This window comes from Mobula hypostoma, chromosome 7, assembly GCF_963921235.1.
Source record: "Mobula hypostoma chromosome 7, sMobHyp1.1, whole genome shotgun sequence".
In the NCBI taxonomy this organism is placed as follows: Eukaryota; Metazoa; Chordata; class Chondrichthyes; order Myliobatiformes; family Myliobatidae; genus Mobula; species Mobula hypostoma.
Genome location: NC_086103.1, coordinates 45,955,590 through 45,973,722, shown reverse-complemented (window position 1 = coordinate 45,973,722; position 18,133 = coordinate 45,955,590).

Below are 18,133 nucleotides of genomic sequence, written 5' to 3'. Positions count from 1 at the left end.
TTTCCCTTCATCTTCCCAACTATACTGTACATACATTATTTCTACTTTATATAGGCTGTGTATTTATCATATTATTCCTGCTTTTACTATATGTTAGTGTTACTTATTTTCTGTTTTATGTGTATTTGGTATGATTTGTTAGGTTATTGGGTCTGGGAATGCTCAAAAATTTCTCCCATATAAATTAATGGTAATTGCTTCTTCGCTTCACGCCATTTTGGCACGAAAGGTTTCATAGGAACACTTTACCTTAGCGGGGGAAATATGGGTCAAACCAATTTAGCCCAATATTCAGGATGTCCCGGCAAATACGGGACAGTTGGTAAACCTATGTTCAAGTGCAACAGTGCATGACAGGGAATGAGGAAAGGTGCAGCTGACTTATATCGTTTCCTCACGGCCCGGTAGCACATGCTTTGCGGCCCGGTGGTTGGGGACCGCTGGATTACAGTATTGAATGTCAAGTTGTAATCAATAAACAGTAATCTGGTGTATGTTTTTCTGCTGACTAGGTGCTCAAAAGCAGAGCGGAGATGCCAGTGAGATTGTGTCCACTGTAGACCAGTTGTTGCAGTAGGTATAATACAATAGGTCCAGCTCCTTGCTCAGGCACGAGTTAGTTCTGGCCATAACCAGCCTCTCAGAGCACTTCATGCAATACCAGTACAAGTTCTCTTTACAAGCACGCTGGATCAGCTCTCAGCAGTTTCTGTTTATCTTGAAGATTTAAGCATCTTGCTGAAAGATAGTCTTCAAGAAATGGCATGGTCTTCAAATGATTCCTATAAAGAGTTTTAGAAAGAAAATGTGTGACTTAATCAGGATCAGTTAATCTATTACTTCCTTACATTCCCATATCTGTCTTCACCACAGGGCCCTGATGGTCTGCCAATTCCAGGATGTTGGCACAAGGTAACACTCTTAAGCTTCCTTAATTCCAACAGGAACAGTTGAACCATGAAGTTATTTCCTTGCTTTCTGAAAATGAGCCTATTGTGTTAAACAGAAGGTCAAGACTTGTTCAAAATGTACAAGAGGAGAATGAGCAAAATGCTGGCCAAATCTAGTGGACTCAAACAAACATATAAAGGCAATGGATAAAATAAGATGTTACATAACGTAACGCCTAGATAAAAGAATACTTGGGAAAATTATAAAGTCATTTGATCTTTAGTTAAACTGCATGGCAGTTAGGATTTGAAGTAGAATGAAGCAGATTTAATTCAGGCTATTTGAGACAATCTCAAGTACAATCTGTACTTATTTTTATATCGACACTATGGCCCTAAATAAACATCACTGTACTAATGATACAATCAGCCATGACCCCATTGAAGAGCTCAAAGGAGAAAAGCCTTAGGATTGGGCTCAGGGTGCTGGAAATAAAGGGTGAATCCATATACTGACTACAGATTGTAATTCAGAAGAGGTTGTGGGAAGAGACTGTAATGTTACAAGGAGTATTCAGTAATAGGGCATTATTAATACCCATGTCATTGGGCATGGATTTAGAAAAATGCCCAGTTACTGGCAAACTCTTTTTCCTCCCTTCAGTGAAGGCTAATTAGCATGCACTATAAAATTCCTGATGGATCAACAATTCTATCTGAAAGTCTGTATGCTGGAAGATATTGCCAATGAACAATATGGGTTGACTGCAACCATATTATGGGAATGGCTTTTCAAGTTTACTTAACCAATCCAACAGTGAAAACTCCCTTGGTTATTCGGCACAGATATAACCTGCAACAAGTAGGTTGGTTAATGGGACCTAAATCAAACAGATCTCTCACGTTATCCCTTATATCAGCCAGCCTCTTACGTCTTTTCCTCCATTTGTACAGAAAGCCTGATCAAACATCCACAGCAACTCAAAGTACCCAACCATGTTTCATTCTGGAGGCTTCTTAATCTCTTTAACTTGTTCAATTTAGTAGCTTCAGCAAAGCACACCTACGTCTATCTACCAGATGATCCAGGTTAACTACTTGTGGTATTGTGGCAAACCAAGGCAGCTTACTAGGCAGTTTAGGCATGCTGCTTTACTTTCTTTTAAGCCTCTGTGTAATCCATGCCCACTGACTTGTGAAAACGGCAGTTTCTCACAGTACAACAAACACATTGTGCAAAGCTTTCCTAGATCCTCAAGCCCATCCTTCCCAGCACGGGACTGGTGAACATCTCCAATATCACATGCACAAGCCTATTCATAAAGCAACAGTGGAGGAGGGAAGGGGACGGGAGGAGGTGATGATCGGGGAGGACAATCATATAGGCATGGGTGTGGCAGAGATCGGGGGATATGGTTGAGGAAAAGATCCAAATGGGATGGATTTTTTTTATCAGAGAGGTAGAGTGTTTTGGAGAGGCATCAGGGAACCTGAAGAAATCATCGGGAGTTGGGAAATGAAACAGACTTTATCACTAATACTGGAGCAGGCTTCAGTTCTCAGGTTAAGAGCTGACCTAAGGCTTGTAGCATTCACATGCCTTGCTGCATGGGGGAATTTCAACTACAGGCACCAATCAAATATTTGCTGCTCTATGAAGTCACTGTCACATGCTCACCAGCCGATATTTGCACAGAAATCCTGATCAAACATCCACACGCACTCAAAGTACCCAGCCATGTTTCATTCTAAATTTTCTGTAACAGAAGTTCTGGGTTCAAGAGATTCTGCAGATGCTGGAAATCCTGATAATCCGTGAATGAGTCCTGAGGAAGGGTCTTGGCCCAAAATGTCGACTCTTTATTCTCCCTGGCCTGCTGAGTCCCTCTAGCATTTTGTGGGTGTTACTCAGAAATTCTAGGCTTATGTAATTCAATTTATTCAGATATATAAAATATCAAACTTTATGGTAACTTCGGACAGAGTTATCTTTAAAATAGGGAATGAATTTTGACTGGATTCTTGATATTGATTATTTCTTGCATTTTAATCTTATTTTTGTTTTGATTTGTTTTGACTTCTATGCAATATGGCAATATTCTAAAATAACTGCAACAGCAAGAGTACAAGGATAATAACTATGTAACTAGAAAGACCTTTCAAATCTTACATGTGGATTAGAAATTCCCGACTCTTACTTGAGCTGAGAGTACTTATCACTCAAATTGAAACTGAAACAAGGTTTTAATAAATAGTTTTTGTTATTTCACTGGTAACCCATGTTACTATTAATCATTAAATGTATTGAACAATGTGATGATGGATTATTTATTCAAATGATCACCCATTTATTTTTAGGTTTTAAAGGAGAGTCTTGCGTGTAAAATTAGCATTTAAACATCTTCTGCTGGCCAGCAATCTTAAATAGGGTTTCTGCCCAATTTCCATCTACCTATTTCCTGAATATTTATCTTTCCCGGCAGTCACTCAGTTTATGGCAGTGCTGCTCGTGTCAGAGGTTTCTGGGTCCCACTCCAGAGATTTAAAAATCTACGTCTGGGCTGTCTATCCAGTGCTGCGCAAGGGAATGCAGATTCTCCCTTTCAGATGAGACATTAAATCTTGCTTGCTTTAGGATGGAGGTATTAAATAAAAACCAGGATACTACTTTGGGGATGAACTGGTCAGTTAGCCCAGGTGTGCTGGGAATATTTATTCCTCAATAAGCATTTCTATAAATAGTCTACCTGGTCAATAAATTGCTGGGAGGTTGCTGTTGGTAAAATGGCTATTTTATTACTTACAATACAATAGTTACTGCAAGTTAAGAACATTTAAAGAGATGTAAAGTGATTTGTGATAATCTGAGAGGATTGTGCAAAGTCTGTACCACATTCATATATTTTTAATTGATAGCATGGCTAAGATTCAGCAGAACCTGGGACCAGTCTGTGTTGCTTAATGAAATAATTATGATTCAGATTCTCTGCACGATGGAAATGTCAATGGGTTTTGCCAACTTGCCCTGAATTTTGGGTGACTGATAATACCTTCAGTGGACAGAGGTGCTGTAATTTGTATTTATAACCAATTATTTTGTTTTCTTTCCCAGTGATTACTAATCATCAAGCAAGAGTGTGTACATACTACTAGTGCTTCACCATATTGCACAGAACCTCAACTGATAACGTGTTGAGCCTTGCATATTGGACAAGGATCGGGTTGTATGGGACAGAATATTATTCCTTATTTTCATTTTATCCATTTTAATTAAAAGTGGAAAGAATAAATAACATGTTAGCTATGATAAAATAAATATATTTCACAATTTCAATTGTGGATGTTAAAGCACTAGTGCATTATATAGCTTCAATTGAAGACTGGTTTAGTAACTTCTGGAGATACCTCTAGGCATTGTGATAGTGGGAGTCTAATTATGAAAATGAGTGTTTGATGCTCTCACCGACGTTATTTTGCATGGAGCTGATGTGAAGCCCTTCATGATGCAATTGCTACAATAATAACATTTTCAAAGGTACATTTAATGTTAGAGAAATGTATACGATATACATCCTGAAAAGCTTTCCATGTTTATGTTACCTGTACCCATTCAGGCAAATCCAGGAATAGCTGGAGAGTTGTATCCCTGAGTGTTATTTCTTGTTCTGCTTCTAAATGGAGTTGCCAGTTTGATTGGGCCATATTTATCAACATCTGGACCTATTCCAGGAATATGATCATATAAACTGCAGTTGGTGCTAGCCTGGACATATTAATCAAGATTAATTCAGATCCCTCTTTTAAATAAACTCAGATTTTGCTGTTACTTAATGGTTCAGTTAACAGCACTACATTCTGCAATAGCTGTACCATTTTGATCATGTTACATATAAGAGCTTTCAGAGCTTCCAAACACTGGAAATACTGCCAATCTTCTTCTTTTTCAATATTTTTATTAAATCACTCGCATAGATGAATACAAAATACATTATGATATTATGGAAACAGAAACAAGATTGAAATGCCCCATAACTACTGGTATGTATAGTAAATTAACCATAATTTGAAAAGTTATATTTTATTATAATCTAAAGCAAAATCAAAACCCCATAACAAAACAAAAAAAAAGAGAGGGAAAAAAACAGCTGTTTGGTTAAAAGAAAAAAAAATCTCTGACATATAGTCGTAAATTCAAACATATGATATGTTCATCATTGTTCATCATTGATATGTTCATCAACATCTATCATCATTGCTGAACAAGTCAAAAATTGTGAAAGTAGTTCCAAAAAGGACCCCATGATGTGAAAAAATCTTGTCTAGTTATAGAAATAGAACATCTAGTCTTCTCTAGATTTAAACATGACATAACATCAATCAACCATTGGGTATGAACAGACGGAGCAGCATCTTTCCATTTAAGCAGCAAAACTCTTCTGGCTAAAAGAGAAATAAAAGCCAAAATATGCAAATTATTCGGCTTAAGAGTAAAATCATTTCCTCCAACAATGCCAAACAAGGCAGTCAGAGGATTGGGTTTAAAGTTTACTTTAAAAAGCTCTGAGAAAGTTTGAAATACTTCTTTCCAAAATTTATCAAACTGCGGGCAGGACCAAAACATATGAATTAGAGAGGCCTCTTCGACATTACACCTATTACAGTGTAGAGAAAAATCTGAGCAAAAATGAGAGAGCTCATCTTTAGTCATAGGCTCTATGAACCACTTTAAATTGTAAAAGAGAGTGACACGCACATAACGAAGAGGTGTGAACAAGTTTAAAAATTTCATTCCAAGTATCCTCATCAAATGAAATCTGTAGGTCTTGTTCCCAGAGGTTTTTAATTTTGTCTAACGGAATGTTTCTCATTGCCAACAACATAACTATAAATATTAGAAATAGATCCATTATGAAAAGGTTTCAAAGTAAAAATTGTATCAATTAAATTCTTATCTGGACATTTAGGAAATGTATGAAGTTAAGAATGCAAGAAGTCTCTAATTTGTAAATATCTAAAAAAGTGAGCTTTACGAAAATTAATTTAATAGTTGATTAAATGAGGAAAGACAATCTCCAACAAACAGATCCTGAAAATATTTAATACCTAGTCTATTCCACTCTTTAAAAACTACATCAGTCAAAGAAGGTTTTAAAAAAATTAGAAAAAAATGGGACTAGAGAGTGAAAAACCAAATAACCCAAAGAATTTTCTAAATTGTAACCAAATCCTCAAAGAATGTTTAACTACATAATTATCAGTTAAATTACTTAAGGATAGAGGAATTGAAGAACTAAGAAGAGAAATAATAGAAAATTTATTAACAGAATTAACTTCTGAAGAAACCCAAACCGGACAGTCTTCACGATTAATGTAGTGTAACCAAAACGTAAGGTAGCATATGTTGACTGCCCAGTAGTAAAACCTAAAATTGGGTAGTGCTAATCCCCCATTTTTTTTTAGTTTTCTGAAGATGAACTTTGTTTAATCGGGGGGTTTTATTCTTCCATAAGTAAGAAGATATAATGGAATCTAAAGAGTCAAAAAAGGATTTAGGAATAAAAACAGGTAGGGCTTGAAATAAATATAAACATTTAGGCAAAATATTCATTTTAATAGAATTAATACATCCAATCAGTGATAAAGAAAGGGGAGACCAATTTGATAGTACCTTCTTAACATAATTAAAAAGAGTAATAAAGTTTTCTTTAAAAGAAATTTATAATTCCTAGTAATTGTTATACCCAAATAAGTAAACTGATTTCTTACAATTTTAAAAGGAAGGTCAGAGTTGACTGATACCCAATTATTAAAAGGAAAAAGTTCACTCTTATGAAGATTAAGTTTATATCCTAAGAACTGACTAAATTCAGAAAATAAAGAGGGTACTGAAGGTAGAGGGGACTCCACATTTGAGATGTTGAGCAAAAGGTTATCAGCATAAAGGGACACCTTATGAGTGATACCCCTCTTTAAAATATCCGAGATGTCAACTGATTCATGAAACGCGATGGCTAAACGTGAGGGGTACTGATTGTGGATGATCAGCCATGATCACAGTGAATGGCGGTACTGGCTCAAAGGGCCGAATGACCTACTCCTGCACCTATTGTCTATTGTCTATAAAGGCTCAAAAGCCAAATCAAAAAGCAAAGGACTCAAAGGACATCCTTGTCTGGTTCCACATTGGAGATTAAATGGTTTAGAACTCTTGAGAGTTAGTAAGAACCTGTGCAGTGGGAGATGAAAGAAGTAATTTAATCCATTGAATAAAATTGGACCCAAATTTAAATTTTTCTAATATTTTAAATAAATAATTCCATTAAACCCGGTCAAAGGCTTTCTCAGCATCCAAAGAAATCACACATTCCGAAGTTTCTTTAGAGGGAGAATAAATAACATTCAGTAAACGACGAATGTTAAAATGAGAATAATGATTTTTAATAAATCCAGTCTGGTCATCAGAGATAATAAAAGGCAGAATGTTTTCCATTCTGTGAGCCAAAAGTTTAGATAAAATTTTAGTGTCAACATTAAGTAAAGAAATAGATCTGTAGGAAGAGCAATCAGTTGGGTCTTTATTCTTTTTGAGAATAAGTGAAATAGAGGTGTCATAAAAAGATTGTGGCAACCTACCTAGATTTGAATAGATCAGCAGAAAGCCGTTGATTCGACAATCAAGATTTGAATAGCTCAGACTCAGCAGAAAGCAGCTGATTGGGCAATTGAGGTCAGGTGACCAAGCATCTTGAAAAGCTCAAACAGATAAATAGAGGGGTAGCACAAGTGGAGCGGCCTGTGGAAAGTGGCCAGAGCGTGAGTGGGCCAGTGAAGGAGTGGAGCTTTGCGGCTTTGACTTGAGAGATTCTGGCAGTTTTGGCAGTTGGTCTGTACAATCAAGTCAATCAAGATTTGAATAGATCAGACTCAGCAGAAAGCAGCTGACTGGGCGATCGAGGTCAGGTGACCAAGCATCTTGAAAAGCTCAAACAGATAAATAGAGGGGTAGCTCAAGCGAAGCGGCCAGTGAGTGAGTGGGCCAGTGAAAGAGTGGAGCTCTTTGACTCGAGAGGCTTCGACAAGAAGGGGCAGAGGACAAGCTTGCTCGCAGTTAGTCTTTACAATGCCTCCTGAGACGGTGATGTACCTTTCATGTGAGATGTGGCAGTCTTGGGGGAACGCCCCTCTCCCGCAGAGTCACATCTGCCGGAAGTGCATGCGGCTGGGCGATCTGGAAGACCATTTAAGGAATCTGGAGCAGCAGCTGGATGACCTTCGACTCATAAGGGAGAATGAGGCAATCATAGATGAGAGCTACAGGGAGGTAGTCACACCTAGGCTGTCGGAAGCAGGTCGTTGGGTGACAGTCAGAGGGGGGAAAGTGAAGGTGAACAGACAGGTAGTGCAGAGCACCCCTGTAGCCATTCCCCTGAATAATAAGTTTACCATCCTGGATACTGTTGGCGGGGACAACCGACCAGGTGTGAGCCAGGGTGGCAAGGCCTCCGACACTGAGTCTGACCCGGTGGCGCAGAAGGGTGGGACGGAGAAGAGGAGAGCTGTCGTCATTGGAGACTCTATAGTCAGGGGAGCAGACAGGAGATTTTGTGGATGTGAGGAGGACACCCGCATGGTTTGTTGCCTCCCGGGTGCCAGGGTCCAGGATGTCTCTGACCGGGTGCACAACATCCTGGTACAAGAGGGAAAGCAACCAGAAGTCATGATACATGTTGGAACCAATGACATAGGCAGGAAGAGGGCCGAGGTCCTGAAGTGTGAGTTTCAGGAACTAGGCAGAAGGCTGAAGAACAGGACTTCAAGGGTGGCATTCTGAGGATTGCTGCCAGTGCTACGTGACAGTGATGGTAAGAATTGAAGGAGATGGCAGTTGAATGCGTGGCTGAGGAGTTGGTGCAGGGGGCAGGGTTTTAGATTTTTGGACCATTGAGATCTCTTCTGGGGAAGGTGGGACCTGTACAGATTGGATGGGTTGCACCTGAACTGGAGGGGGAGCAATATCCTTGCAGGTAGGTTTGCTAGCATGGTTAAGGAGGGTTTAAACTAATTTGCAAGGGCGATGGGACCTGGAGCGATAGAGCAGTGAAAGAAGTGCATAGAGTAAAGCCAGATCTAACATAGAGAGAGGCTTTGAGGAAAGAGGAGCAGAATAAACGGTGTAAAGGTAGTAAGGTAGAAGGGCTAAAGTGTGTGTACCTCAATGTAAGAAGCATCAGGAACAAAGGTGATGAACTAAGAGCTTGAACACATACATGGAATTATGATGTAGTGGCCATTACAGAGACTTGGCTGGCACCAGGGCAGGAATGGATTCTCAATATTCCTGGATTTCAGTGCTTTAAAGGGGATAGAGAGGGGGGAAAAGGGGAGGAGGGGTGGCATTACTGGTCAGGGATACTATTACAGCTACGGAAAGGGTGGGTAATGTAGCAGGATCCTCTTTTGAGTCAGTATGGGTGGAATTCAGGAACAGGAAGGGAGCAGTTACTCTACTGGGGGTATTCTATAGGCCCCCTGGTAGCAGCAGAGATACAGAGGAGCAGATTGGGAGGCAGATTTTGGAAAGGTGCAAAAATAACTGGGTTGTTATCATGGGTGACTTTAACTTCCCTAATATTGATGGGCACCTGATTCGTTCCAGGGGTTTAGATGGGGCAGAGTTTGTTAAGTGTGTCCAGGATGGATTCCTGTCACAGTATGTGGACAGGCCGACTAGGGGGAATGCCATACTAGATCTAGTACTAGGTAATGAACCGGATCAGGTCACAGATCTCTCAGTGGGTGAGCATCTGGGGGACAGTGACCACTGCTCCCTGGCCTTTAGCGTTATCATGGAAAAGGATGAGAATCAGAGAGGACAGGAAAATTTTTAATTGGGGAAGGGCAAATTATGAGGCTATAAGGCTAGAACTTGTGGGTGTGAATTGGGATGATGTTTTTGCATGGAAATGTACTATGGACATGTGGTCGATGTTTAGAGATCTCTCACAGGAAGTTAGGGATAAATTTGTCCCGGTGAGGAAGATAAAGAATGGTAGGGTGAAGGAACCATGGGTGACAAGTGAAGTGGAAAATCTAGTCAGGTGGAAGAAGGCAGCATACATGAGGTTTAGGAAGCAAGGATCAGATGGGTCTATTGAGGAATATAGGGAGGCAAGAAAGGAGCTTAAGAAGGGGCTGAGAAGAGCAAGAAGGGGGCATGAGAAGGCCTTGGTGATTAGGGTAAAGGAAAACCCCAAGGCATTCTTCAATTATGTGAAGAAAAAAAGGATGACAGGAGTGAAGGTAGGACCGATTAGAGATAAAGGTGGGAAGATGTGCCTGGAGGCTGTGCAAGTAAGCGAGATACTCAATGAATACTTCTCTTCGGTATTCACCAATGAGAGGGAATTTGATGATGGTGAGGACAATATGAGTGAGGTTGATGTTCTGGAGCATGTTGATATTAAGGGAGAGGAGGTGTTGGAGTTGTTAAAATACATTAGGACGGATAAGTCCCCGGGGCCTGACGGAATATTCCCCAGGCTGCTCCATGAGGCGAGGGAAGAGATTGCTGAGCCTCTAGCTAGGATCTTTATGTCTTCATTGTCCACGGGAATGGTACCGGAGGATTGAAGGGAGGTGAATGTTGTCCCCTTGTTCAAAGAAGGTAGTAGAGATAGTCGGGGTAATTATAGACCAGTAAGCCTTACGTCTGTGGTGGGAAAGCTGTTGGAAAAGATTCTTAGAGATAGGATCTATGGACATTTAGAGAATCATGGTCTGATCAAGGACAGTCAGCATGGCTTTGTGAAGGGCAGATCGTGTCTAACAAGCCTGATAGAGTTCTTTGAGGAGGTGACCAGGCATATAGATGAGGGTAGTGCAGTAGATGTGATCTATATGGATTTCAGTAAGGCATTTGACAAGGTTCCACACGGTAGACTTATTCAGAAAGTCAGAAGGCATGGGATCCAGGGAAGTTTGGCAAGGTGCATTCAGAATTTGCTTGCCTGCAGAAGGCAGAGGGTGGTGGTGGAGGGAGTACATTCAGATTGGAGGATTGTGACTAGTGGTGTCCCACAAGGATCTGTTCTGGGACCTCTACTTTTCATGATTTTTATTAACGACCTGGATGTGGGGGTGGAAGGGTGGCTTGGCAAGTTTGCAGACGACACAAAGGTTGGTGGTGTTGTAGATAGTGTAAAGGATTGTCAGAGATTGCAGAGAGACATTGATAGGATGCAGAAGTGGGCTGATAAGTGGCAGATGGAGTTCACCTGGAGAAATGTGAGGTGGTACACTTTGGAAGGACAAACTCCAAGACAGAGTACAAAGTAAATGGCAGGATACTTAGTAGTGTGGAGGAGCAGAGGGATCTGGGGGTACATGTCCACAGATCCCTGAAAGTTGCTGCACAGGTAGATAGGGTAGTTTACGGGGTGTTAACTTTCATAAGTCGAGGGATAGAGTTTAAGAGTCGCAATGTAATGATGCAGCTCTATAAAACTCTGGTTAGGCCACACTTGGAGTACTGTGTCCAGTTCTGGTCGCCTCACTATAGGAAGGATGTGGAAGCATTGGATAGGCTACAGAGGAGATTTACCAGGATGCTGCCTGGTTTAGAGAGTATGCATTATGATCAGAGATTAAGGGAGCTAAGGCTTTACTCTTTGGAGAGAAGGAGGATGAGAGGAGATATGATAAAGGTGTACAAGATAATAAGAGGAATAGATAGAGTGGATAGCCAGCGCCTCTCCCCCAGGGCGCCACTGCTCAATACAAGAGGACATGGCTTTAAGGTAAGGGGTGGGAAGTTCAAGGGGGATATTAGAGGAAGGTTTTTTTACTCAGACAGTGGTTGGTGCGTGGAATGCACTGCCTGAGTCAGTGGTGGAGGCAGATACACTAGTGAAGTTTAAGATACTACTAGACAGGTATATAGAGGAATTTAAGGTCGGGGGTTATATGGGAGGCAGGGTTTGAGGGTCGGCACAACACTGTGGGCAGAAGGGCCTGTAATGTGCTGTACTAATTCTATGTTCTATGTACCTAATTTAAGAGAGTCAGAAAGGACAGAAAGTGAGTGAGGAATAAGCAAAGGAGCAAAAGCCTTGTAGAACTCTCCAGAAAACCCGTCAGGACCGGGAGCCTTCCCTGAACTCAGAGAATGGACAACCTGGGCAATTTCCTCAGAAGAGAAAGGTTGATCTAACCATTTTCAATTAACCTCAGCAAGTGAGGGAATGTTTAAACAATCTAGAAAATTATTCATAGCAAAATTGGCTTTAGGGGAATTGGAACTATACAGTTTAGAGTAAAATTCTCTAAAAGTATCATTTATTTCTAATTGATCAGAAGTTATATCACCATTCGCTTTGGAAATTTCCTTAATTTGACGTTTAACTGTTAAAGTCTTAAGTTGATTAGCCAAAGGTTTGCCCGTTTTATCACCATGAACATAAAATTGACTTTTATCTTTTAAAAGTTGAGTTTCAACAGGGTAAGTTAATAACAGATCATATTTAGTTTTAACTTCCACATATCTTTTATATAAGACGGGATCTGGATCAAAAGCATATTCTTGATCTAAATGTTTCAGCTGGTTGGCTAAATAAGTTCTCTCCTTATTAGCTTTTTTCTTAATACTTGCTGCACAGGAAATAATTTGGCCTCTAATATAAGCCTTGAAAGCATCCCAAATAATAAAGCTAGAAGTGCCATCTAGCGTATTCTCTTCAAAGAAAAAAGTAATTTGACTCTCTATAAATTGTAAAAAAGCCTTATCCGATAGTAAAATTGGATTAAAATGCCAAAATCTGTTTGATCGAGAAAGCCCTGGAAGATTTAAAGATTAAAAAACGGGGGCATGATCTGAAACAGCAATTTCTTTGTAATCAAAGGATCGAACAGAGGGTATCAAATGACTATCGATAAAAAAATAATCAATCCTGGAATAGGTATGATGATCATGAGGAAAAAAAGGAATATTCTCTACTTGTTGGATGTAAAAAAAATGCCAAACATCAATAATGTCACATTTCATTGGAAAAGATTGGATATAGGAGGCAGATCTACTAATATTCAATCATTTCGAAGATGAACGGTCTAAAACAGGGTCAAGACAGCAATTAAAATCCCCTCCCAAGATTAAAGAGTATAAATTTAAGTCTGGTAAAAAAGAAAAAAAAGTTCAAAAAAGCCAGGATCATCTATATTCGGAGCATAGAGATTAGCAAAAACCATTAGTTTGTTATCTAATTCCCTGAGACTATAACGAACCGCCCATTGGGGTCAGACATTACATCATGTTGAACAAAAGCAACTGAATTGTCAATCAAAATCGAAGTACCTCTGGCCTTGGCTTGAAAGGAAGAATGAAAAGCTGGACCATTCCAACATTTGAACAAACGCCCACAGTCAGATCCGCAAACATGTGTCTCTTGTAAATAAAAATTGAGGCATTCAATTTCTTAATATAGGTAAAAATCTTATTGCGTTTCACAGGGTAGTTTAAACCTCTCACATTTAAACTAAGAAAATTAATATTGTATACCATTTAAATATGTTTAAAACAGAGGTTAAACATATAAACCATGGGAATATACCAAAAATCCAAACCTTAAAATTCAAAATACCTAAGCAAGCAATAGATGAGGCAGGGATAACCAAACAGTTGATAAAAAGGAAAAAGAAAAAAAACAGCCCACTCCCATCCACCCCCTCCCAAAGAAAAAAATCACCCAAGAAAAGGCGAAAGCTGATCTACTGATAAATCCCACCCCCGACATCCTACTGGCAGAGCTCCAAGAGAAGAAAAGATTAGTACAGAGTGAATTCCAACCTAGACTAAATAACCTTCAAAAGAACTAAAAAAAAATCAAAACATAATGTTTGCAAAAAATAATTACAAAGAAAACTTACTGAAGTTAAATCTATTAATTTCCTAAACAGAAAAAATACAAAATGCGAAGAAAAAGAAGAATTATTTTTGAAAATATATTGAAAAAAGAATTGTTCAAAGAAAGAAGTAATAAACAAACTGCACAATTGCAATGAGTTGATCAGTCAAACTGAGGGAACAAGGTTATATGAAGCAGAAATAAACATCTAAACTTCCGGAGTTGATAGACTAAATATTATTCAGAAGAGCTAAAGAAGAGTTCAAAATATCATGTTGAAAGAAAAATTAATTCAGCAAAGAAAATACGATAAGAACAGAAACTAATTATAAGAGTATACGAGAATAGAAGAGAGAATTGTTAAAAAAAAGATGTACTAAACCATTAGATTGCAAACTTCCAACAACAAAGAATCAGTCAAGCTAAGGAAGCGTAATTTATTTGATACAGTATTAAACAATTAACCTTCTGGACTTGATTTGGCCTGAAGAAAATTGTGCACTTCCTCAATCGAAAGAAACCACTTAGGAGATCCATTTTCCAAAAATGATCCTGAGGCGAGCAGGGTAATTTAGTGAAGGTTTATAGCCTTTGTTATATAACTCCGCCATGACCTTTTTATACTTAAAACGTTCATTTTTTAATACCTCAGGCGAATAATCTTCGACCAGCCTTATCTTATAATCTTCAAAGTTAATCATACCTAACCGACGAGATTGGCGAATTGTAGAAACCTTAGTTTGGAAGTTATGAAAAGCAATTATAACAGGTCAAGGTTTTTGTTGAGAAGTGGGTCTAAACAATGGGACTCGGTGTGCCCGGTCTATTGGTGGAGTATCCAAAACATCAGAAAACAAACAAGCCAACAAATTTGCAAAAAATTCTGAAGGTCGCTTGCCTTCGACCAACTCAGGAAGACCCAAAATTTGTATATTGTTCCTTCTTGATCTATTCTCCAAAGCGACAATCTTTTGTCTTAAAGATTCGATGATTTTCGATTGTTTATCTCCGAACTTTTCCAATTCACCTGTCTTAGTATCCAGTCTGGTTAAAGCATCCTCATGTTCTTGAATCTGAGTAGTATGTTCCTGTAAAGTTTTTTGATAAGTCTGCAGCAGAATCTCTATTTGTTTAAGCTCTGTGGTAACTTTTAAACATACATCTGAAAGTTGTTCAGACATTTCGCTCTGAGCTTTCCGAATTAACTCCGCAAAAGCTTCCATAGTCACAGAAGGATCCTCTTCTTTTTTAGAAGTTTTAGCATGAGATATCATAATACTCCAAAAGTAAGTTTTCGAAGCAAATGGGATTCAGTAATTTAAAAAGAACGGAGCCGTTCGAGAAACACATCTACTCCATGCAATGCCAGTAGGAGGAGTCTTCGCAATTCTTCATGAAAAGCCTTGGGAGTTAGGAAAAATTTTCACCTTTGAATTATCAGCTCTGAAGTTGTATGAGAATATCAGCCTCTGACTGTATTCACATTGCCACCTTTGGCATCAGTGAGAGTTCTCATCTCTGATATAGAGTTGGCCACAAAAATCAGTTGATACTGTTTATGAACAACAATGTTGTTTTAGTGCAGAGTTTTCTAAAGTTGAAGATCTCTTCAGATTTTCAGCTTTCCTTTGCCTCAATTTATTTATGATAGGAACAAATTTAAGCTGAAGATAATGGTTCAGGAACAGACTCTTGTGTGACATGTCTAATATAGACAGATGAAATTATCCAAATTATCCTTCATGCAGACTTAAAGTACTACAGGTTGACTACCCCTTATCTGAAAATACAAAATACAAAAACCTCCAAAATCCAAAATATTTTTGTATGCTGACATGCCATTATAAATGGAAAGTTCTACACAGCACTGGGAAGGTTCCTGGGTGATGTGTAGGTCTCTGTACACCACAGACAATTCTAGGAAGTGACCTCACAGATGAAATGAACAGAATTTGATGAAAAATAAAAAAAACACTGCATAAAGTGAAAATTGCAGTTCTTAAGTATAAATTGAATAAGTGAATTCCTCATTGGCGGAGTGAGGATGTGCCACTTAATAGTATACTGATCATAAAACAAGCAAAGATCTATCATAAGACCATAAGATATAGGAACAGAAGTAGGCCATTTGGCCCATCAAATTTGCTCCGCCATTCAATCAGGGGCTGATTCAATTCTTCCAGTCATCCCCACTCCCCTGCTTTCACCCCATACCCTTTGATGCCCTGGCTAATCAAGAACAAATCTATCACGATGAACTGAAAATTGAAGATAATTGTGACTATCCAGCAGGGTGTTTGCAGAATTTTTTAAAAAGGCACAGCATTACATTTTTTAAAGATTTTACCAATTTTAAAGATAAAGCATCTGCTGATCACAAAGCAGCAGAGAAATTGATGAGTTTACCAAGATTGTCGCTGATGAAAATCTAACACCAGAACAAAGTCTACGTGCTATTTGTTTTTATACCTCACATAAAATCTTAAAAAGTAATATAAAAATATAATGTACTGTACTATAAACTATTAATCAAATCACGGCATTGTAGGTGGAGACTGAAAGCCTGCCGTTGTTTGTTCAGTAGCTGATTCAGGTATTCTCCTAATGTTGCTCTGCTGCTTTTGTTACCCTGCACACATATTTTCATTATATCAATGGTATATAATAATTTTATAATAATATAATAATTTTTACTGTTAAGTATGTATTTGTGATGAACAAGTGTAAGACAAAGACTGCTTACTGGTAGTACATAAATTTAGAGTCGGAAATGATGGCGGTCCCAAGCTATCTCATTATATATTTCAAAATCAGAAAAAATTCAAAATCCGAAACACTTCCAGCCCCAAGCATTTCAGATAAAGGGTACTCAACCTGTATTCAGTCTGCCGTTCTATCACCTTGCTTTATGCCTATGGAACATTTAACAAAATATTCACCATGTTAAAAGTTAAAAACACTTTCACCTAAGTTGCTAAAACATCTACCAAAGATCCATACATTGAATTTCTTTACAAAGTTCACCTGATAAGCTTCAGTTCTGTGCTCATCAATGTTCAAAAATGGTCTGTTGGGTAAAATGATTGTTTAGTGAACAAATACTTAAGAAGATCTTCATAGTATTTTAACAACTTGGAATGCAGTTTCTTATTCTGATCAGCATAAATATCTAAAAACTTCAAAATTACTCTAGTTCAAGGTAAGAATCCATGAAAGGAACAACTTGCTCAGGATAAGAAATAGCAAGATAACAAACCATCACAATGGGATTATATATCATCAAACCTTTTGAGTTGCAAAGGAAGTCTCACAAAAGAAATAAAGATATTCCAATTTGCTGTTTTCAAGCTTCACTGGTATACCCTGGTTTTGTCACAATAGAACTCACTGTCCATAAAATACTAAAAATGAACAGCAAGTGCTCATTACTATCTCACAATACAGAGACGATATATATCACAATACAGAAACGATATTCTTTGTATGTAGCAGTGATTGTGTGAGATGAGCCATAAAATAAAATATACTCAGAACCAAACCCTGATGACAGCTTGCATCTTGCTATCCAATGACAAGTTAGTTCTTGCAGACAACATACATGTTGGTTTGCACAAATCTCATAATATGTCGTAATCAGTATATTGTACAGCCTTTTTTATGTTGTATCTTGTAGCTTCTCAGTTCATAGAACACTAAACATATTTGCTGTTGTTTATCATAGTGTATTAAACATTTAAAAGTTTTTAAATGCAAAGTAATAGATGTTAATTTCATTACTGTCGGACTTGAGTTATAACTAAAATTAGCTAAAAATAAAGATGAGCTTTGATCCCTAAGAACTGCATCTACAAATAATTAATTTGTTTGCATAATGACTGATTTCTACAAAAACCAATTAAGACTTTGTTTTCTATAGCATGAAAAGTATTTAGAAATTGGCAATTAGACCTTATAAGTGTTTAAAATAAAAATCTGAATAATTGTGCGGTTAACACTAATGTGTTATTTGCAGTTTAAATTGTTATCAAATGCTAACATAATTCCAAACTATTTTTACAGAAAATGTAAACATCTGAATTAGAAATAGGAGTAGGACACTTGTCCCTCTAGCCTTTTCTGCCATTTAATAAGATTGTGGCTGATCTGTTTGTAACATTCCATATATAATTATAACCTTTCACCTGCTTGCTTATCAGGTTTCTATCTACTTCTTCCAGAAAAGTTTTTAAAGACTGTGCGTCCACTAAAGACCCTTCATCCTTTGAAAGAGGAAAAAGAAATGACTTATCCCTGTCTTTTTTTCCAAATAAAAAGTGTCCTCTTGCTCGACCCTACAAGAGAAAACAT